Below are 23,906 nucleotides of genomic sequence, written 5' to 3' on the forward strand. Positions count from 1 at the left end.
CCTTCTGACATTGACTTCTCTTGCAAGTCACCACAAAAACCTGGCAAAAATAGAGAAGATGAATGCAAAGTATTGTGTATGCATCATATTAATCCCATAACTTTCAGACCACCCAACGATACAGAAAACAGGCTTGATGCTCAATGGCGATTTTACCTTTGCCACTCTTATCTGTTTGGGGGTCCAGCTGCCCATACAGGCTCATTTGTGGGTGACACTGAGCTTTGTCAAAGCTGGGATCTCATGGAGGGTTCCCATAGCTTTGGTGATGCGATGCCTGGACCATATTTAGCAGCCTCTGGAGGAGACACCTCAAAGGATCATCTGCTCTTTTGGCATTTGGAAAGGTGGGCGCTCATCCTCTCAAGGACCAGATGAGAGCCAAGCAAGGTGGCGATGGTTTGAAGCCACACCAGGACGCGCTGGTCCCATTGCTAAGAAAATAAAACATTAATGGCTTGGAATACCTGTGCCTGTGTGTAAAACAGGTTATTTTTCCCGTCCCTGTATTGTGAGGGAGCCAGGGCTGATTAAGGGAGCCAGAGTCAGGTTAGGAAAGGAGGAGACCTCTTTGGAAAGGCTGCAGCTTCATTAATGCATCTAGGTCAATGCATTAAGATCCAGGGCTCCAGAGCGCCCTGTTGGCCCTTTGGCATCATTTTTTGGTAGTGACGGGGCTTGGATTTCATCCTGTTGCCATCCCATCTAGAGCTCAGGTTAAATACCTTGGCAGGGCAGAGGAAGAGGAGCCAATGCTGCCCCCCGGGTTATAGTCCCCGGTGGTCTGTGCAGAATCCAGCTCAACGAACATCGCAACCGGGATTTAACGAAGCCCTGACCACCTTCCAGCCCCACTCAAGAGCTCCTATGCTTTAGCCCACCATGAACCCACCCTGACCAGTCTTTTGCCCCTTTGACCTGCCTTAGCCCCATTTCCCTCTGCGTGCAAACAGGGGGAAAGAGTTTGACTTGCAAATATGGTTTCGGTTCCTCGTTGAGAATTGAGCATTTTGAGCAGCGCCACGTTTCACCGAGGTTTCTCCACCATCCACTGCCACCTCCATTCCCTCCTGCATCGCGCTTGCACCCAAAGAGGGGCCACCTGCCAGCTTTTGGGGACGAAGCAGATATCTGTGTTGCGATACATGTCGTGGACAGATGCACTTCAATGGCTTGCCATGACCTTGGTCTCCAAATATCCATGTCAAGCATCCCCATCCCCACCACCCAGCAGCCACGGCACTTCAATCTTGACATGTTACCCATTTATGGTCTTTCTTAGGGGCAGAAATTCACACCCACCTTCAGTACCCAGCAACCTGGCAGAGGGTTTTTTTAAACTTTATTTGCGTGTGGCATCTTTTTTTTTTTTGAAAAAACAAAAAAAAACCCAAAAAAACACAACCCAAAACTTTGTCAGAAAGTGCTAGTTTTGTCACAACTGAAACCGTTCGCAGGAAAGGGCTTTCAAACGAGCTTCCTGTTTCAAAAAGAAAATTAAAAAAAGCTTTTAGAATGTCCTAAAATTGTCAAAAACATCCTGTTTTGACATTCAAAGAAAATTTGTCTTTTGGTTGGCAGCGAGTTTGTTAAAAAATAATAATTTTCAGAAAGAGTGGGGGGAAAAAAAAAAAAACCACCGCCCCACCCCGAACCAAAGTATGCTTCAAAGATCTGGGTGAGCCCGATTCAGAGCTTGGTCTTTTTGATTTATGGGTGTTGAAATGGAACCTGCTCGCTTTAGGAAGCGACAAGGTGTTTGGTGTCTCAAAATATGGAAAAAAAAAGTAAAATAATCCCATCACGGTTGGGTCGCGCGCGTGGTTGACTCATCTGATACTGCTGGGATCCAGGTTTATGGAGGAAAAATCCAGTAATAGCAGCATCTGCTACCTGCAGGTCCCAGTTAGCAATGGGATAGAGCTTTGGACTGTCAGAAATCAATGCAGTTCTGCTTTTAAGGAAATAGAGAAGAGTTGCGAAGAGCAGGTTTTAGGAGCTTGAATATGGGTTTGCTGTACCTAACCCTGCCAGTGCTTTTGCTCCTGGGAGCCGCTTGTCACCCTGAAAGCATCTCTGGGATGTTGGAGACCGAGAGTGCTTTTGGATCAGTATGAATCTGCCAAGATTTAACACCCACCTTAAATCTGGGCGTTCACGACACCCGTTTCGGAGCTTGGATGACAGAGATGAGGTCCCCAGGCTGCCGAGCCCGAGGTGTTTGCAGCCATCCATGAGATTTGGACCAGACCAGAGGAGTGAAAGCATCAGCAAGGAGCCAAGCAAAGTTCGGGTCAGGTCAAAGCAAACAGAACTGGTGTCACGTGCCAAACTAATTTATTTTCTGAAGTTAGCAAATGGGTTTTTTTCACTTTCAAGAGGAGTTTTTTTGGTAAAGGAGTAAACCCTGCTGTGCTGGCTCTATTTTTAAGACCAAAATATCCTTCAAAAGTAAAAAAAAAACCCAAAAACCAACAAACCCAACACGCAAACATCCTTTTGGAAAAATGGCAAGACGGAGAATGGATTGTCTGGACCTTTTTTTGCCAAATTTTGTCAAAGCTGTGAGTTCAGTCTGAGCTGGTGAATAGTTTCCTTCCTGCACCCCACCAGCCTCCTCAAAATCTGCTACGTTTTAGCCAATTTGAGCACCTTAAAAACACAGCAAAACCTTAAGATGAGAGATTGTTCCCTACAGCACCGTCCCTGCGAGATTTTAAATGCCTTTATGGCACTTTGAGGGTTTTGGTGGTAAAATGGGATGCTAACAGTTAATGAATTTAATGATTTAGAAGCCCTGACATATTAAATTCATTAAGAAACAGTGGACAAAATGCAAATATCGGACTAGGGAAGGAGAACACGTTGCTAACCGGATTTCAGATGATGAATATCTGAGTTCACATGTGATGAAAAAGCAAAGCTATGAAAGGTGTCTGCAGTCACAAAACAAAGTCTATTAAGCCTACTTGTTCTGGAGAGTATTGAACAAAGCCCGGGAGAAAAATTGGATAAAATAAATGCTTTTGATTTTCTAATGTGTTTTGAGCTAAGGCCAAGGGCTCAGATGGTTTTCCTAAGAATTACGCTGGGTTGTTTGCAGGGAAATAGCTCTTTACACTAGAACAATCTCTGGAGCTGGTGAAATGCGTCCCAGCTGTGGGCTGTTGAATTCAGATGTCACTTCGGCCTTAGCGAAGCCTTCCTCCTTCACAGACGCAAATGGATTTAGTCTAAAAAGCGTGGGTTAGGTGCTGTGTAAGGCCGTAAGTCCCCTCTGTCTTAGAGATGTTGCTGTAATTTATGGGGCTGTGCAACCTGTGGGCATCATCCTGTGCTGTAGGAGCAACGGGAGGGGACCGGGAGGATGCCATGAAGCAGAAGTCCAAAGCTGCTCTTGGAAAACGGGGCAAAACCAGCTAGTTTTGGGTGCCCTGGGGAATGAGCATAGGTATTTTTCCCCCTTAGGGGTGCCGGCTTTGCTTGCAGCGGGGTCCGCAATATTGCAGCCCTCCAGGCAACCCCGAGTCTCGTCTCTTCCACGTTCTCCTTTTGAAGCTTTATTCTCCCCTCTCGTTTCTTCTTCTTTTTTTTTTTTTCCCCCCTTCTCTCGGGCCAAACCCTTTTGCCAACATGTTTCCTGCTTGCGAATGAGAGCAACAAGGAGGTTTGGGGGGAGAGGAGGGATCATATGGACATTTTTGGGCCTCTGATAAAGGGATGGGGGGTGCTGGCAGCTCTGTCAAACCGCGGCTGATGGTTTTGTGATGTGGGCTGTGTAATGTCCCATCTGGGAGAGAGCCGAGTCCAAACTCACCCACTCACATATTTTCCAGAGATGTGTTACTGCACATATGTTCAGAGGACAGGAGAAACCTGTGAAAGAGATAACCTCGCCGCGTCCCAACGCCGTCCTCCTCCGAGGTCTGCTCCGCTCGCAGGATCCTTATGCTGCAGCTCAGCCCCGCGGCCAGGGAGACGGACGACTCTTGGCAGAAAAAGAGACGGGAAAGTGCTCGCTGGCGTCTGGCCCACGTTCACACCGTGTCCAAGCCCTGAAGCAGCTCAAGATCGGCCGTGTAGGGAGAGGAGAGGGGTGACACGACGGCTCCATGCAGCAAGTGGGTCCCTGCAGCAGGTTGTTAAGGGGGTGGCAATGCCATCCAGTAGGTCTAGGCACCGAGGGCCGGATCCTGCCCTCTGATATCGCATTTGCAAGTTTTATACCTGCAGCCTTGAGGAAATGACATGCGGGAAAGAAGAAAGGCTGTAAGGTAGTGAAGGGCTCACAGCGATGCACCACCTCCCTTTTGCAGGGGGAAAATGGTCTGTGGATGGGTTCAGCCCAAGGCGATGAGGCTGAATTACAAACAGGCTATTATTAATTATCTGTTGGAGCAACATCTCTCATGTCTGGATTAAAACCTCCTTGCCACAAACGCTATCCAAGCAGAGCAAGAAACAACACGTATTCCCCCAAAGCCTTGGAAAACCCTTCCATCTTCTTGAGACTCTCAGCCAAGATTGATAAATCCCAATTTCCACCAGCCTTTTGCCCCTGCATCCCTGCAGTTCGGTGATGTAGCGACTACCCCAGGACATGATAACAGCCCCAAAATATTTAAGCGATGTAAACAAGAGGAGGGAAAGCACTGGGGCGCTGCTGAATGCAAGCTCTGCTGAACATACAGAGGACTGGGGGAGTCCCACGGGGGGAAAGCGTATGGCAGGGCTGACATCTCAGATTGTTGTGCCGAAGAGTTGCCATGGATATTTTCCTCCTTGCACATGGATATTTTCCTCCTTGCACATGGATATTTTGCCATGGATATTTTCCTCCTTGCACATGAAGGCCTTAATGTGCATGAGTTTGCATGTTCTTCTGCAACCCCTTGATGACCCAGGTGGTCTCTTCTGTCAGGCAGTTTATAAGCTTTACAACTTTAGGAGATTTAGGAGTTTTAGGTTCAGAGCTAAAGCTTTCAGTAGACCCAACATTGTCTTTTCAGAAAAGCTGAGTGTCTGGTGAGGCAGGAAAGATGCAGTGAATGCTTCGGCAGGTGGATCCCACAGGGTGCTTTAACCGGCTTCCATCCCAGTAGTTGAGGTGGTGGCACCTGCAATGGTCCTACCCGAGAGGAGTCACCCGTTGTCTCTTTGATGCAATACATGGGAATGGCTTGGAAATGGCCCTTGCACGGCCTTGGGGGGGATGCAAGTGCTTGTTGCTGGATAGTCCGGACGGAGCTGGGAAACAAGGGCTTGGCAAGAGATTTTATCACCTCTACTCGTCTCAGGGACCGGCTGCCAGACTGCTCAAAGGTCAGGGAATTAGAGATGGATGTTTGAGGAGTATCGTTTGCATCTCTCGCTCTGTTATTATGGAAAAATGTTCTTGTTCATCCATTTCATTTTACACCAGGGTATAGCCTGGCTAGCCTGAAGTTGGCAGTGACCTCTCCTTGAGGCGCCAAGACTCTTTTGCACACATGCAATAATATAAATCACTTAAACTAGTTGCGTTGCAACTTATTCTCTCTCCCACCTCGGCACCAGGAGGCTGGAGCCAAAAAGCCATCACGGTGGGGTGCTCAACCTGCAAGCCATTGTCCGTGCGTGGGTTTTGTGCCTCCAAGGCTCGTGATTTTATTGCCTCTTTGCTACAAACCATTAGAAGCTCCCCCATGCTCTTTCCTTGCTCTTAATTGACCATAAATTATCCTGAGCTGATCTTTGCAAGGAGAGGATCTGTGGAAAGTGCAGTGACGTAAAAAGCATGAGGTTGCCTAGGGAAGAGGCTTGGATACCACAGTTAGGACTAAGGTCCAAGCCACCAGCTTTAGGGTGGCCAATATTGCACTTCAGGCCAATATTAAAGCGGACAATATCAGGCACGTACCAAGCCCTGGCTGCTCCCTCCTGCTGCCCCGAAGTGCTTGATCAAAATGAGATCAAGCATGACCAAACGAGAGCCTTTGCAGGGTTAAAAAAGCCAGGGATTCTCGATGGGGATGAGTGGAGAGGTTTGCCAAGTGACCCTGGCGCTCGGTGGTAGTCCCTCCAGCTGGGGACACACAGGCAGGGCAGGGAACAGGCACCCAGCCAGCACAGCCTGTCCCTTTCCAAAGGTAGTTTGGATCCCGTAGGTGTATGTGCTCATATTTATTGCGCACTGGGTTGGAAAGCAGCGGCAGTTTTTGCTGTTTGCGTGCTCTTCTATCGGGCTGAGAGCTCCCACCTTGCAGCCCATCCAGCTATCCCGGCAGTGATGCTCGAGGATGCTCTGGGAAGGACCAGGGCTCCACAAACCCCAGCTCTGGCCAGCACAGCCACTTCAGTGAGTTAAACTCTGCTGATCACCAGTGACAGATCAGATCTGTCCTCGGGAGATGCTGTTAATGACTTTAATCAATGAGCAGAGGAGCAAATTCCTCATGGGCACTGGCAATGCAACCAGGACCCACCGGGGCTCACAGGCACTTGGATGCCCTGTCATTATGTGGCTGCAATGGAAAATAACACTTAGTTTTCCCAAAATAATTCTTTTTGATCATGATAGCTTCAAGGATACAACAATACAGGGCAGGAGACAATGTGCTGAGTGCCACCCTTGCGATTGCCGGCAAACCCGCTACATAGTAAATTTATCACTGTCCACACTGGGCTCTTCCATACAACCAGCACTTAAAGCTCATGATTTTCCATATCAGGGCTAGATATTACCCGTTTTTCCACGACAGCACTTTTAAGCTGCTGTGGGAATAGCTTTCCCTTCACATACCACTCATAAGCTCCCTGACCCACCCCTGCATTAACCCAGTTCATCAGGGGCTTAGCGTCGCCCCGTCCACCTCTGCGCTAGCATCCAAAAGGCTCCCAAAGAACTCCTTGGCTTGCTTTGCAAACCCATCAATCCTTAAGTTTTCGGAGCACCGTTCCAAACCTCCAGCCTCAGCTATTTCTGGCTTGCTGGAAGAGGAGCAAGAGCATCCATTAATAAAATGGTTTCAATGCTTTTTCAACAGCATCCATGCGAGTTAGCAGAACGTTTTCACATCTTGTGCTGCGGAGAGCAGGGACTTTCTGCAGAGGAAGGCAGTGTCCTTGGATGTGCAGATGTTCTGGGGCTCTCTGCTATGCTAATAGTGCATGAAAGCAGCTTATTAGCATGCAGTGGGTAACTGCAAATCTGGGATTTGTTCACTTAGCCGCCTCTTAATACATAGATATCTGGTCTGTGAGTTTGCATTAGGCATTCTTTGCATGCATCTTGGATATGTGCAGAAACGTGCTCACGCGGGCTTTGATGTCTGCAATATTTAACATCATCTGTTTTCCGATCAACTTGCCTTCTGAGCTCAGGATTTCATTCGGGCATACTTCTGCCCGATGCCTGCATTTCTTCCGACTTTGTGCAACATCTGGGGAGTTTAACACGTGCTCAGGAGGGCAGCACGCTATTAATTGGACATTAAGTGGTGGGCCATGTCTGAGGCCATTGCACATTGTATTAATTACTGAGTGGCTAATAACAACCTTCTGCCCCTGGTATTTATAGAATAATAAAATCTGTCCATGACACTGGCCTCACATCTGGTGAAACTGGCAAACACATTTTCATTTACCTCCCTTTCTCGAGCGTGCTAATAGCTTTCAGATTTCCAGGGGGACAACTGGAGATCTTAGAGTCTTACGGACACATTGCTAATGGCTCGGGAGTGAAGGGCGAGCTGAGATTTGCACTTCAAACAGGATTGAACCCCTCAATTCCTCCCCTTGCCCAACATGGCATCGTGGCTGCAGGATAAAAAGCTGGGATTTTGGCGCGCTTCTCTGAACGAGCCGTTCACAAACACCGCAGCCCTGGTTTTGAAACTTTTCCCTGTGTTGTTGCGTAAAATAAAAGCTTCCCTGTAACCATTGTATTTATGACACCCGTGTGAGGGATGCTGAGCACCATCTCTGCAGGTGCTGGGAATGGGTCACCTGGGTTTACACAAGGCAGATATCACCCTTCCCCTCTGCAAGGAAAATTTGGGAGGAGAAGGGCTTTCAGGAAGAGGTAAAAGGGGTAAAATGCTAGTTAGGAGAGAGCTTCTTGCCTTAGGAGAAGCTGTACCAGGCTCTACCTTGTAAGTGACTCTGCTCTAACCTACGAAGGCTGAGATGTGGAATTAGGGGTGGCTGCAGGTAACTGCGGGGCTGATGTTGCTGTAGGATCTCCAGGGTAGGCTCTCAGGCAGGGGCTGAAGGATGCTGAGGAGGGGAGCAGGGCCAGGGCAGGCTGCTGAGCTTGGGCATCTTGGCTGCTCCAAAAGAGCGACTGGAGAAGGGCCTGTAGTGGGGAAACTCAACCTACCCCTCCCGTTCTTGAAATCAGTTGTTGCAGATGTGGGCAGTCTCCTAGAGTGTATTCTTGGCTTGAGTAGCTTTGAAACCTCACCTTAAAGCAACTGCTGAGGCACTGCCCAGCATGATGCTTGGCTCCGCTTTTGGTTTTTAAAGGCTCTTAACAAGTCCCAGAGAAGTGGGCATCTCTGTGCTAGAGACAGACTGGGGAAAGTTGCTCCAGGGATGCTTAGGTGGTGTCTCTAACCTGAATTAGTATGGAACAACTTCTGGGAAGGTAGACACAGGGAACAGAATTTTTTCAGGTCAAATATTACAGATCAATCTTGACCAGTTTTTTCCTGAGGTCAATACTATCACGCGGAAGCCCCAAGGAAATGAAAGTCCCTGGGGCAGCGCGTTGTTTGCTGCGGTTTTCTGTGGTAGTTGCATTCCTCCAGAGCAGGCTTGCTGGTTCCGAGAACCTGAACTGCTGGTTTCCAGGCCCAGGTTCCCAAATAACCTGAACGCAATGGGGTTGGGGGAGAGTGGATGCAATTTCAGGATACTTGCCTACACCTCTGCAAGGACTTAGTTGGCCAAAGGGATGCTCTCCTCTAAAGTTCTTGGGGAAAATCTATGGTGGGATTTGGTTTTGTATTTGTAGGGGCAGCAGGGAATAGGTTAAGGAGGGGGTGTTCATAAACACACAGCAAAACTCCTCATTTCCCAGGAGATTGCTAATAATGTCCGATCTGTCCAAGCTGCTCCGCACACATAACTGGGAGGATGCATCCTGCCGCCTTCCCCCACCTCCTCCCTCAAACAACCGCTGTTCTCCAAGATAGAGCATCGGTTTGTCTCCGTTACAGCCCCATACGAGCCTCACTTGCCTGGAGGAAGTTATATCACCCTCCAGGAATTGCTCGGCGAATGCGATGCGCTGAAGGTATGTGCCGCTCGTAATCATCTTTGGCGGTGGGCCAGTGTCCCCCCCTCCCCGTTATCAAAGACCCTCTGTCTTATCGCCGGTCGGGAGGGCATGATGTCATTCAGACACCCAAGCAGGAGCCACGGGAAAATGAAGCGTTTCTATAATCCCCTTGGTCTCTTAGCCGAAATCTGGCGCTTCCTAGCAAAAGGCTTCCCATGGCCCTTCGTAGGGTCTTATTATTGGACAAGTGGCCAGAAATAGCCTCCCTGTTGCTGCTTCTAAGCACGAAGGTCACTGAGATGGAATGATGGGGTGACCCCGTGCACCAGGGAAGGGAAAGGGGTCCCAACAAGAGCTGGCACCCCCGGTTTCTGTGGGACATCATGTGCTGCAGTCTTGGATTTTCCTTGAAGCCTTGAGTGATCCCCTGGAAGAAATGGTGAAAAGCTTTACATTGCAAAGGGAATTGACCAAATTAAGCAAAAAAGCTTTGTGAAAATGTAGCACAATCCATCCAAAGGTACCAGAAGGCCACATGATGACTCTCCTCCCTTGTGCCTTGGCCTGATGAGAACTTTATTTTGGCTTGCAGGAAGCTCACGAGCTTGAAGACCACCAAGGAATATCATGGTACACTGTAGGAGATGGCCAACTTCTTCTTGACCACCGGAATGGGGACTTTTAGGGGATACTGAAACATCTTCTGGCCACCTCCAAACATGTCACATGTTCATGCCCCATAACCTGGTGAGCAGCAGGATGAGGTTCCCGTGGGGCATCAGGGAGCACTTTGCACCAACATTGGTCCTTTGAGGCTTCCTGTCTGAAATCCTCTTTCATCTGATCCCCTCCCCAGTGCCTTTCCCCCCACACACACTTGTCACCACTTCTTCTCCCAGCTCTGGAGACATCTGCTTTGCCCGTGTCCTCTAGAAATGCCGAGGGGAGGGTGAGCTCGTTGGGAGAAATGTCATAGTTCTCGCTGCCTTTAAACAATAACTTCTGAAAACATCTGAAACAGACATAATTCTCCTTTTCAAGAGCCCTATCTGAGCAGCTCCCCAAATGCTTGGCTCTCGCTTCAAAGTTGGCGTTCAGCTATAAATAAATAGCATTTCATTAAAAAAAAAAAAAAAAAGAGAAGAGAAATTAGCCAAAAAAACTTATACAAGCAGAAGCTTAACCAATGCCAGATAATGGGGCAATATGGATTTTTATTTTTATCCACATGGGTCCATGTGCTCTTTATCTCCCACTGTAATTTATCCTTATAAATTAGGTTCATGATATTAAAATAACATTATAGCCTTTACCTACCACAGAGAAAGGCAGTGGAGTTTCATCAAGTGCTTTGAGATCCTTAGATGAAAGGGACAACGACCTTGACCAAAGACCTTATTGCTAATAGTTAAATGCACGCAAGCACTTTGCTGAGTAGGGAGAACATATTTAAAGATGAACCTTAATTGGTCCTTAATTGGCAGATTTGTACCCATTAGGCAGATGTTGGGTAAGGAGAGCCTACAGTTACTGCTAACATCTGTCTCGAAGCTGAGTTTTAGTCTCCCTTCCAGAATAGCTACATGGTCAACCTTAGCATCTGATGGTGTGGTCTCTTTTTCTCCCCATGCCTTATGAGTGCGGCACCTTTGCCCACCGACGTCCTTGGAAGATTACTCCCACCCCAAGGGCTCACAAGGGTTGCAGAAGCTGTGCAAACCTCTCTCCACCTCCTCCTGTATCACCTCTTCTCTTGTATTGTTTAGACGATGCTCATGCAGGATCTTAAATTGCTATGGTGTCATGGAAAAAGTTGTCTGAAGCTACCCACCATCCCCAAATGATCAGCCGAGCTCCATGGTTTGGAATTTTCCTTCTCACCCATCCAAGGCAACCCTCTTGCTCAAGTTGGACTGGTCGTCCAGCAGGATCTTCGGTGCTTTTAAGCAAACATCTCTTGGAGCTGAGCCACGCAGAAGCCAATGCCGCTGGGTCAGAAAAAAAGAGCACAGGGGTTGCAAAGTCAAGCCCTCAAAGCTACAAATGGCCACCAAGCCTGGTCCTGCCGCTTGAATTTCCCCTCCTTGAGGCTTTTCTGAGAGTTTGGGGCAGTGTTTCCCTCCTGTTCAAGGGTTTTTTTGACTCAGTCTCTGCTTTTGTGGATGTGGCACCTGCAGCATTTGGTTTTTCTGCTCCATACACAAGAGGAATTTGCTGCTGCTTTCTCCAAGCCTAAATTTTCTCTAGCTTTAGCATTCCCCAAGATCCTTGATGCAAAAGAGTACTTGTTTCTGACTACTTGCAACACAGACACGTTAGTTGAGGATGTTCCCTTCTCAGTCATCTTTCTGATGCCTTTGTCCGAGATGCAGCTTTGACACTAACTTTTACCCATCCACGGTGAGAATTCAGACACAAATATAAAAGGGATGTTTCATTGATGGATTTAAATCGCTTGAATGTAGCTACTGATTGACCCCTGTCCTTGACCCTATTGATTTCACGCCTTTTGCTAGAAAACCCCACACCGTCTCGTGGCAGTTCTGTTTTTCCACGACAATACACAACCCAGGGAGGAAGGAGACCCCGTGCTTTGCCCTTTCCATCTGGAGATAGCCGGCGTGTTGCTGCACGGTGCCATGTGTTTCCAGCTCAGCCTCTGATCTCCTCCAAACCTGGGGAAGTCCTGGGGGTTGGGTTTTAACCCTGTCCAGATGCCCGTGTGAAACACATCCACCACTTTCTCCCGTGTTCGCTCCCAAGGAAAGATGTAAGTATTTCCTAACTACAAACACAGCTCGGGCTATTAATAGCCAAACCACGGAGATGTGAGTGATGGTTTCTAGAAGATGGGCTCTTTGCAAACCTGCCCGTCAGGAGTGCTGCCTAAAATAGGTGCCCTCTTTACCTTTCTTCTTCTTATTCCCCAAACTATAGAGTATTGTGGTACCGGAAAGACTAAGTATGGGCTCTGCGGTGTGGCGCTCAACGTAGCATCAAACAGCCTGCCAGTACCTGAAGGGGGCTAGAGGAGAGGTGGGGAGGGACTCTTCATGAGGGAGTGTAGCAACGGAATGAGGGAGAATGGTTTTAAACTGGAAGAGGGGAGATTTAGATGAGATATTGGGAAGAAATTGTTTGCTGTGAGGGCGGTGAGCCCCTGGCCCAGGGTGCCCAGAGAAGCTGGGGCTGCCCCATCCCTGGAGGGGTTCAAGGCCAGGTTGGATGGGGCTTGGAGCGACCTGGGCTGGTGGGAGGTGTCCCTGCCCAGGGCACGGGGGGTTGGGACTAGATGATCTTCAAGGTCCCTTCCAACCCAAACCATTCTACCATTCTGTGATTCTATGAAATGGTGTTTGAAAGAGCCCCGGAGGAAGAACATCGCCAGACAGTGGGGATTTCCAGTGACTCATATGTAGTACCAGAAATGCTTTAAGATGTTGAGGAAAAGGGAGACGAAGGGTGCTGGGCTGGTTTTTACCTGCAGCCACCTGCTTATCGGATATGCCTAGGGTAGAGTTTTGGTTTTTCTCTGTAAAAAAGTATTTTTTCTTCGAGTGCACTGCAGACGTGGCTGTGAAACCCCCGGGAGCTGCGTAACAGAAGTGACTCTTGATGTCAAGGCTTGCTCAGAGCTTTGCTCCCCGCCCTGTAAACCTCTTCCTCCTGCAGTGCCCCAAAGGAGAAACTAAAAATGGGTCAAGATGGGCAAAGAAATAGTCTGCATTCCCTCCTCTGCACAGAAAGCATTTTTCATCTTAGCTTAACCCCCCCCGAGCATCCCATTCAGCAAAGTAATCATGTTTTCTTTACCAGAAAAATACAGTCCCCTCAATTTAACTTAATTAGAGCTGCCTTTGACTGTGGCCTTCAGACCTGGAAGACGAGTGCCACATGCCTTGTGTTGCTACTAACCCCAGCAGCTCCCCTGCCTCCTTGGGGACTCTGTGCAGGACAGACAGGAGATTAGAGCCTGAGAATGCCTCGTCCAGCCTGAGCGCATGGAGATAAGAGATAAAAATACGTCTGCCTTGGGTACGTGCCTGCTTTCCTCTGCTGCTGGCGCTAATAATCTGATTTTTGCTGGATGGCAGTCTGTCAGCGCCACCTCTTGGTCCATGGCTCGCCGGCCGTGCTCATCCTAGCACCATGGGCATCTCCATCCCACCGCCATGGGCATCTCCATCCCACTGCCATGGGCATCCCAATCCCACCGCCGCAGGCATCCCTACCCCGCAGCTGTGAGCATCCCACCGCCGCACGTCTGCTTCCCACCTCCCTCCTCAATCTGCTTTCCCTGGAGGGTTCAGGCTCGGGGTATGATAATATACCTGAGGTCTGCAAAGCATTAAAGCGAGGATATTGTCAGATATATGAGCTCATTGGGGAAGCAGGCCAGACGCATTTGTTACCGGGAGAGAAACTACTTCTTGCCCTGACCCACTTCTAACTTGCTTTGTCTTTATTGTTATCTATCAGCACCTTCGTTACTCATTTGGAATAGTTGCTTAATTCCTGTCCTTGACCACCTTCTCCCCTGTATCCTCAGCAGCTGCTGTAGGACCTGGCATGTCAAGGAGAAAGGGCAATTTTTCTCGAAAGAGTCTGTTCTCTCTTGATTCCGCAACATTAAGAAATACCAGTTATTTCCAGGCAAACTAGTTTGCCTTGTCATCAGTAGAGATTCTGGCAAAAACTGAAGATCTCTCTGGTTTTTCTTGTTTCACTGAAGGAAAATATGCTCAGAAAATTGAGGCCAGGCTGCTGTAGGAAACCAGAAAGGGCTCAGCGCAGTGAGGCTCTGCCTGGCACCGTTGGTGTATGGGCAGAAGTATTTTCCTGGAAGGACTGAGCAAATCTGCTTTGGTACAGACACCTCAGAAGAGACCCCAGTTTGACCTCTTGCTGACATCTGACCCTTGAGCTTGTGAAGCTTCTCCTCCCCACCAGGGTGTTGTTCCCAATGGATGCTCTGTTGACTCCTCACGGACTTTGGGAGAGGGGGAAAAGTCTGGATCCCCCGAAACATTTCCGAAACAAAGGAGATGCTGGCAGCTCTTAGACTGCAGTCATGCCCAGAGGTGGGAGAAGGATATAAACCCCTTTGAGTGACAGAGTTTGATGCCTGTGAAGTTATGGAGAAGAAACAGCAAGAAAGCAAAATTATGGAAAAAACTTCGCAAGCTGTGCTGAAATACAGAAACTTTTCAATTCGCCCAGAAACATATTATCTTGAGGAAAGTAAGAAGCCTCCCCAGGTCTGTGGGCCATAAATGATGTAAAGAAGTGCCATTTTCATCCATGAAATCAAGGAAAAGCAGTCAACAACAGACATCAGCAAGGGCCCAGGCATGTAGAAATCTCATGAGGATGGCTATGGGAATGGACAAATTGCTCAGATTTTAAGTGACCCCTGCCTTTTTGGAGATTTCATTTCACCCTTATCCTTTTTCCTTCCTTTGTTCCCGACATCTGCATTTTTCTTTTCTAATTTTAACAGGGACTGAGCACAGCAAAGGGAGGAGAGGGGCAAGGGCAAAAAGCTAGTGGCAGTGCAGCGGTTAATTTTCTAATGAATTTGGCTAATGGGAGAGACACGTCGGAGAAGATCGCTCGATGGCAATTTCAAAAGCCAATTAAAGCATTTTCCAGCTCTTTCACCCATGACTCTTTTAAATGCTTTTCCGAACTCTGCTTGCTCGAGTTTGGCTTTCAAGGCAGGAAAACGGACTCAAAGCAGAGAGAGCCCCAGGAAAGCGATGCCGTGCCTACGCTCATTTTGGCATCGTTTCTTCCCGCAACTCCAAACCCTCACCTGGGGTCTTGCCAAAACAACAAAATAAATACTATTTGCAGAAAATAGCAATAAAGAACAAAGGGGAAGCCCCCTCTTGCTTCATAACCATTTCTTCCCTTCTTTGGTGGGACCCAAAGGATGGGATGACCCCATTTCCTCAGAACTCAGAGGTGTCAGCATGTCCTGGAGGATGCACAAGGAGGGGAAGAAGAAGTCAGTCAACTTCAACTTCTCTAAGTCACCACTAAATTAGCTCCCAGCCAAATTTGGGGACCTTGCAGAGCACGTAGAGGGATGTCGTGAAAAGGCATTTGGGATTAGCAGCTGAACCTTCAGCGGTTTCGCCTCCACAGGGGAGGTTACGACTCCACCAGCTTGTGCAAAGCTTCAGCCGCTTCACGGCCTGGTTATAAAAGTTACCAAACTCTCAAAAAATGGGACTTTGATGATTCAAATCCCCAACGTACCTGCTGAGTTGGGGTTTTGAGGTCTTAAGCTGTAGTCTTTGGGCTAGGAGGGCTGGGAAATGAGCCAGAAAACACACCCATGTATGCACACCATTAATTCATTAAGGGATATACATCCATCCATCCATCTATCTATCTATCTATCTATCTATCTATCTATCTATCTATCTATCTATCTATCTCACATCTGTGTGTGCAGCTCCTGCTTCCTGGGGTTATAACTGCACCTGAAGAGAGGTGCTACTTACCACCATCCACAAAAAATACATCGCCTCTTTGCATGCCTGAGAAAATAAGGAAAAGGTCCTCGAGATGCGTGGATGGAGGTGGCTTATAGATTTCAAAGGAAGGTTATGGCTTTACAAGACCATTTATGCATTTAGCCTAACATGCAGCTGACCTCAGGATAGGAATCACCATGTTCTGCCCTAGAAAGAATTACAGTTTTCCTGGGATTTTAGCTCTTTTTAAAAACAAAAACAAAAACAAACTTACCGAAATCTGGCAGATAGCGACCTCCCGTGCAAAGCACGTGTTTGATGCTAAAGTATTTTTGGCAAATCAGGGCGGATTTGAAAGCTCGTGCACTGTTTCGTTTTTTCCCTTTGGAAAGAGGAACAGGTCCAAACCCGAGCAGTCGAGCAGCTGCCTTTAGTAGTTATGACAGTTAATGTTTTTGACAGGGCAAAGCCATCTGGGTTAAAGAATACAGAGAACTTATGGACAGAAATGAGGGGAAAAGGGTTTGGAGCAGAGACCTGGGTTTGCATAAACCAGTACCTGAGGTCGGTGGTGAGATCCTGCCGGGCTGAAACGCTCTGAGCCAGCTCCCGGGAGATGATGATATTAAATGTGAAAAACATATAAGATGATCATCAAGGTGCAGAAGGCTGGGGAGCGGAGGGAGCATCTCAGGAGGAATAAAGCTGCCAGGGTGCAAAGATTAAAAGCAAAAAAGTGAGGGTTCATTTCAGGATCTTCATAAAAAAATACGTTGTATTTTACATCCCCAAACCTGCAGGATTTTGCAAGCTAGGGCCTGGGAATAGGATGCTTTTTAATTTTTTTTTTTTTATTATTTTGTTCTGGAGCTCTAGGCTTGGGCCCAGGAGCTGTCTCTGGATGGCAGCTCGTGGTTTGCTGAGCTGAGATACAGAGCTCTCTGCTTTCCCGGGATCCCAGCTGCATAGTTCATAACGGGGAGAATCCTCTTGAATATAGACTAGCAAAAAATTCTAATTAATTGGAAGATAAATGAGCAAGTTGTTTTGAACCAGCTGGAGACACGATCCCTTGTGTTACAAAGTCAGCACTTTCTCCCAAACTTCTACTTTAAGCTACTTTTAATTTGCGATGGCACTTATCGTTGCTTTTCTTTTTTTCTCGGTCGCAAAGACAACGCGTACGGATGGGGTCAGGTCAAAAAAAGCGAGTAAGAGATTGTGAAAGGGAAAAAAAAAACAACAAAAAACCAAGAAGAGAGAAGGAACTCCAGGAACTGAACCCAGCGCTGACCTGGAGCACGTAGCTAACCCTTTCTTCGCTTAATTTAGATCAAGCGTAGGTGTATTCCGGGGGAATATTTGGATCCCTAATCACGAGTAATGATGTAAAAGGAAGTGCAAGCATAGCGAAAATGGATCAGAAAAGAATTAATTGACTAATACGGGTGTTCAGAACACAGACTTTAAGCTATTTCTGTCGCTTCTTGGGCTGGAGTGAAGCCAGGGTAACTCAAGGGGCAGGGAGCAGATGGTCCCGTTGCATCGTACGCACCCCCAGTGCCAAAGCCACCGGGCCGGTCTCATTCCCAGGTCATTTTTCCACGCGGATCCAGTTCAACCTCTATTCCTCAGGCCCTCCAGCGAGCACCGGTAGGAAAAAAAAAGTGAACCTCCGACAGAGAATCACGACTTTGTCCTCCAAATGGGTGGAAAGCCCAAGCTCGGGACAACGGAGCAGCCACAAGTTGGGGTACATCAGTGGGGTGCTCGGGGACCCACGCAGGAATAAATACTGGAGAATCGCTGCTCTGAAAACGATCCTTTATTTGCTGGCTGCTCGTCACAGCCGCTGACCTCAGAGCGCTAATAATCCTGAAGGGCTCTGGAGGCTTTGTAGCACGTGCATTTTAATGCAATAAGCCTTGGCATCTCAACTGTTTTTTCCCCTTTTGGCTTCTCCTTTGGGCTCGAAAACAAGAGGGTCAGATCAGTCTTCGAGCACAGGGATGAAGACAACCCTGGCTTTAATGCGCAGAATTATATCATCAGCGGCCAGGGGTCACATCCTGCTGTCTTTTTAAAGATAACTCCGGCTCTCTTCCGATTTTCCCCGGCCCCGTACAAACCTGGCTCGACCCACACCCCGCAGCAGCAAGACTACGCGGCGCAACATCTTGCATTAGTTACGAGCTTTTCGGATGAGCTCCAACTCATATTTCATATCATTCCCCCCTCCGGAACCCTTCCCCAGCCATAAGATTTGAGTTTGTCACATTTACTGGAGACTAAAGCACAAACATGTTTTATTCATTATCTGTCCTCTTCTCTGCAGCAAGCACCTGCGAAACATTTCGGCTCTAGGCCGGATCAACAAGGCTTCATTAGGCATGACACTTTCTCCATGGTTTGGATGATGAAGCTACATTTTATCCCTGCCCTTCTAGGCTGTAAAATCTCCTGGAGATCGTCACCTTGGAAGAAGGCGGACTCCCAAGACCTCACGATTGAGGTGGGGGGAAAAGGGACCGAGGTAATTACGCAGCCTGGATCGTTGCGCGCTGTGGGACGTGGAGTAATTTTAGCCTTGTAGCATCCCGAAGAAAGCAGAGTGCTGCTTTAACAAGAGGGGCCTGGAGGAGCACAGCTTTTGCTGTGCTACCTCCTCCCGTAGGGAGTTGCTCCCTACTCCCGTAGGGAGTTTGCAAGCTACGGGGAGCAGAGACCCTTCCTTTATTATCGTTATTTTAACCAGTAGTTGATAAAGGAGCAGCAGTTCCGAGCTCCTCGCCCGCTGCAGCCCCAGCCTCTCCTTCTCGCTGACTCTTCCCTCTTGGCCGATGAATATTTAATCGGATGGAAAACAGAAAACTTCACCAGGAGAGGCAGAGAAGCTCTTTTCCCTGCAAAATTCAGCAGCGCGGGGTGAGCCTCGGGAAGGAGGGAGAAATAAGTCCCTCCCCTGAATCAGGCACAGGTGAGGTTTAGGTGCTGCTTGTCGAGCTTAAATAATTAAGAAGCGGATTTGTGAATGACCTCCAGTCCCACGATGTCTCGGGCAGAGTGCGCTCCTTGGACCACGAGCATCACGCCTCTGCCTTTCAGCTAGATTTTGCCCACCAGGTAGCTTGCCAAGACCCCACGTCTGTCCTGCCAGCCTTCCCTGGGGACGGAATTGCTGCCAGGACCTCGGTTCCCAAATGCTCCCAAGCTATGGGATATTCCTTTATTTATTCCAATATTCCTTTACGTGGATCACGTTTAACGCTGCATTGCTCTCTGCTTGCTGCCCCGCACATCTGCACCCCAGGACGCTTCGTTACGTTGCTCTCCTTTTAATTATCTTCATAAACGTACATTTTTTTCCTCTCCTTGCCTTTCCTCTTTCTTTTCCAAAGTCTTTAATCACCTGTTTTCCTTCCATCTCTTCTTGAGTTTTCTGACACATGCAATAAAAATGCCGGTACAATATTCATGAAGAAACACCGATCTAGGATTGCTGCGATCCCGCCCGTGAGATGCCTATTGCGATGTAATTAAAAGACACCGTCGGTAAAGCAAGATACTGTAACGAGCTAACAGCCTACCGCCGTTTGGGGGGGGCGATGCAAAATCTGATTTCCAAAGCTCTTTCTAGTTAATCTTAGAACAGTTCCTGGTTAAAGCGATCAAACAAAACAGAGGGTAAAGGCATCCCTGTGCCACCTCGGTTGGTGGCAAAGCAGTGGCGTATATTTATTCAGTGCTAAATACAGAAGCGAGCTCTGAAATGTCAAAATCCCACTTTTTTTGCGGGGGTAAAACCATGAAATGAGCCCGAGAACTGCCACGCGCCCCAGCCAAAGGCCTGTAGCTTGGGAACGGAGCGTAGCGGGGATGCAAGGACCGGGCTCTGCTGGCGGTGAAGCATCTGCAGCCTCCCCATCTCAAGGGCTTCCACAGCTTTTTTACGAAGGACCATTTCTTTCTCCACTTTCAGCCTCCTGCCTGGCGATTTTTTTCAAGCGGCTCCCGAGCCTTGCAGCGGCGAAGGCAGGGATTAAAGGGGAGAAAACTGTTGAATAATCTCTTTGAAAAACGCCGCAAGGTTTGTCACATCAATTATTCAGCATCCGGGCGCAACCGGCTCTGGATGGAAGATGCTGCCAATGCAAAATACCCTTTTCTGCGCAGTTTCAGAGCAGGAAAGGGTCATTCCAGGGAGAAAAAAAACAACACTTTGGCATTGTCCGAAAGGGTCTTTATGTTTTTCCTGGGGCTGCCAGGAAAAATCATTGGTCAGATCCTGGCTGAGGAAAGGGGGGCAGAGATTTATCTGCACTCCGGCAGCAAGGGAGGATGGATCAGGTAGCCAAAAGCTGTCGCCTTCCACTTTGGGCAACCATCATCCCGATTTCCAATTACGATGGGCAGAGAAGGACCACGGGAGGAGCTGGCTCCATCCCTTTTCACCGTGCCCTTGAGCCAGCGGAGCGCAGCGCGGGTTTTTGCTGGAAATAGGTGAATTTTCAAGGCGGGGAGGAGGGGAAACAGCCTTTCATCCTTTCCCCTGCCTTCCTCATTACCAACCTGTCTGCGCACAACCGGCTTTTTCATTGTGCGGCTCCGAGTGGTGTTTTGCCAGGTTAAATATCAGCCCTGCGGCCAGACCTCTGATTAGATGTGTCCCTGGGGGCATCGTTGAATTTTGCTTTTAACCCCTCGTTACTCCCTGCCCTTCCCTCCCCATCCCCTGGCGAGGCCTCCCTACCCTTTCCTGTTATTGTCCTGCCTGCCTCTGATAAGATTAAATACGTGCCCTTCAAAAAAAAGGCCTTTTTTCTCCCCCCTCGTACCTTATTGTTCTTCAAAGAGATGGGGAAGACAAGATCCCGCTCCTAACTCCCGCTAAGAAAAGCCCGTGATCTATGAGGCTGAATAAATAACCCCGAGTCCCCGCGGTGCGTGAGAGCAGCGTTCACCTCGGCAATTGAAATGTGGTAACGGGAGAGACCTTGGGTTTTGCTTTTCTGATTCAATGCCAGAGTTGACCTTTTTTTCTCTATTTTTTTTCTGTCTTCTTTTTTTCCTTTCTATTTTTTTCTTTCTTCTTTTTTTTCCTCTTTCTATTTTTCTCTCTGTTTTTCAATTTTTTCTGTTTTTCTTTCTATTTTTTCTACTTTTTCCTTCTGGTTTTTCTTTCTGCTTTCTTCTTTCTATTTTTTTTTCTTTTTCTTTTTTTTCTTTTATTTTTCCCCTTATTTTTTTTCCCTTCCATTTTTTTCCCCTTCTGGTTTTTTTCCCCCTTACGAAAAGTGAACCGACGCTCGGCAGGCTGTCTGCGAACTATTTGCCCTGCAAAGCCCTTCGATTCTGACGATGCCAAAGGTTTATGATGACTCAGGGGTGGGGGACTTATATATGCATTATGCTTTTTGCTCAAAGCTGTATGGGGGAAACACGTACCTACAGCAAAAAATACGGAGATGCTTTGCATTTTCACTAAAACACCCCTGACAGGGCTGGCTGGCAGAGGGAGGAGGATAAAAAACCCTCAAGTGAGCCTCAGGTGACCCAAAGGGATGAGAATTCACTTTGGTTTAATATAAAGTTGATGGTGAAACGTGGTTTTGTTTGCCAGGGCTCTGGGACCACTTGGGGGGAGGTACGAGTTTATTTATAGGGCTGTTTCCTACGGGCTTCGGTTGAGACGATGGCATGGCTGTGTGAAGTAAAGCGCATTTACATAGATATATATATATTAAAAAAATAAATCAGGTTTTCACCCTAAAAAGAGGAGACAGGTGGAGTTTGGGGGCTGGCAGATGTTATTTTCCCCGTTCTGCGGTGGGAAAGCACAGCGAGTTCCTGGATCTCGTGTGTCCTGCTGCCACCCTCAAGAGATGCTATAAAGCAACCCCCAAATTTAACACTGGCACATCACAAGACCCCCTAAACCCATTTTTATGGGCATTTTTTTTTTTTTCTTTTCACGATACCCTCCGTGCAGGCGGGGAGTGGTGCTGGAAACATTTCAGCCGTTCCCGTTCCCGAAGCCGGGAGTCGGGGTGTGGAGCGGAAAAAATAGCCCGATGCCAAGGGTTTGGCATGCCAAGGGCCGGATCTGCCCCCGGAGTCTGTTGGCACCGGCACCGTCAGAAGGGCCTTGAGGAAAGGGGTCAGGGTCTGGCCCTGCCGTTTCCCCCCTAAATCGCTCCCCCAAAATGCCTGGTCTCCCCATGGATGGCAAGGGGAGCAGTTTCCTCCTTAGCTTGGACAAGTTAAATTAGGGTGGAAAAACAACCCTCCGTTACATTATCATTGAGATGATAAGCTAAAAAAACTCCTTTTCCTTCCTATTTTTTCACCTCGCCGTCGACTCCAGCAGTTTGAGGGACAGCGAAGCCGCTTTGGCCTCATCCCGCCTCTCCGTTTGGCCAGCATCCAGAATTTCTCAGCTGAGACCTGACCACCGCGCTTCCAGCCCCCGATGGATCCCACCGGTCTCCGCAGGGGGCTTGGAGCATCCCCACCTCTTTCGCCCTCAGATGGCAGGTAATCATTTATCCCCGAATAATGCCTCGCAGAACAAATCCGAACGCATCCCCCTCCGAAGAAGCAGCCCAGCGGTCCCTCCTATAAACCAGATATTGGAAATTACAATCGCTGCCCCATGGGAAAGCCCAGTATTTATTGGAAAAAGACCAAAACCTGCAAAGCTGCATTTGGTGGAGCAAAATGCCTTTTTTTTTTTTTTTTTCTCTTTAAAATCACCAAACCACTTCAAATCCCGTTAATATTTATGCCTGCCCTTGCCATGCGTGGCGTCCTATAAGCAGCGGTGCCGTATGGAAAGCGTCTACCCCAGAGGCATCGTGTCCACTACCCTCCAAATCTTCCTTCCCCCCTTTCCCGAGGCTGGAAAACCTTTGCCTTCTCCAATCCCTACCCAAATCACCGCGAATTTTACAACAAAGGGAAATTTCCTTTCTCCTAAGACAAAGGGTTCGACCTTCTCCTCTCGCCCCTTCCCCAATTAAATACCACCTTCCCCAATTAACCCATCTCTCCCCCAGCCCGTAGGTAAGAACCCAACATCTAATACTCCCCAGAGCGTCTCCACGGCTTGACAGCCTTCAATAGGTTAATTTTTCAAAGCCGTAAGCTGATATTTCTGCATAAAATGTACATCTGCAGGGTAAACGCTATTAAGTGTGGGTGAATTATGGTCCCAGAGTACAGATCACTTGAGCCTTAATGCTACAAGCACCTTAATGTTTTTTTGAATGAAGTTGCTGCTAATTGCTTCCATATGACTTCTTCTTTTTTTTTTTTTTTATATCCTTAAGGTTTTTTGTCCTGCAATATACGATGCTACAAATAACGAACAGGGGAATTACACTTTATCCAAGCTGGGATTGATGCCCGCTGGCGGGTGGGGTGCTTGGCATGGAGTTGTCCTGGCAGGGTAAGGGCTTGCTCTTAGCCCTAAGCCAAAAGAGAGCGAAATATGGAAAATCCAAGAGTTTTTCCCCGCAAATCAAGGGACTGAACTCCCACCTCGATGCCCTGCACCGTTCCTTAGGCAGAAGCCTGTCTTTAGCCTCTTTTGGTGCCTTCTAGCTCAGTTTTTCTCCATACAGGACTCAAAGGTGGCTTTTTTCCCCCGAGGTAACACCGTGCTCTCCATCACCCCCATCTGCGTTGTTTCTTCTTCCAAGTGTATCGCAGGCAGCTGGGGCTACTGGAAGCAGGAGCAAAACCTCCCCGGCGAGCAAATGGGAGTGAAAAAAAGGGCTTTTGGGGAGCAAATCTGATGTAGAAAAAGGGAATACAGATCCCTGGAGGATTTGCAGCAGTTTCTGGTCCACAGAGGTGTCTCCAAACCCACAATGACGGCTGCACGGGTGATGGCAGGAGCAGAGTGCTGAGCATTTCTCCTCTCATCAGCCAGACCCGACAACTTGCTGCATCAGATCTGAGTAAAAACCCTGAGAAATCCTACCTGGACATCTCAGCCTGCACCTTGGAGGCCCTAAAACCATTGGAACATCAACCCAAGTCCCACCAACGAGATACTTTTGCATCCAGGGTTTCATACGTCCAGCGACGCGCTTCTCAGGAGAGCCTTGATTCCAACATTCTGCCTTCCCAAACAGCAGAAAATGAGCCAAACCTCC

General features: G+C 48.2%; 1 long non-coding RNA gene across 1 annotated transcript; it reads left to right on the forward strand.

Annotated features, from left to right (window-relative positions):
- Positions 1 to 20,607: 20,607 nt before the first annotated feature.
- Positions 20,608 to 23,159, forward strand: LOC134524896 (uncharacterized). The gene is made up of 3 exons (XR_010073628.1): positions 20,608 to 20,687; positions 22,115 to 22,281; positions 23,076 to 23,159. It is a non-coding gene; the product is annotated as an uncharacterized LOC134524896 (long non-coding RNA).
- The last annotated feature ends 747 nt before the right edge of the window (positions 23,160 to 23,906 follow it).

Source organism: Chroicocephalus ridibundus, chromosome 18, assembly GCF_963924245.1.
Source record: "Chroicocephalus ridibundus chromosome 18, bChrRid1.1, whole genome shotgun sequence".
Taxonomy (NCBI): domain Eukaryota; kingdom Metazoa; phylum Chordata; class Aves; order Charadriiformes; family Laridae; genus Chroicocephalus; species Chroicocephalus ridibundus.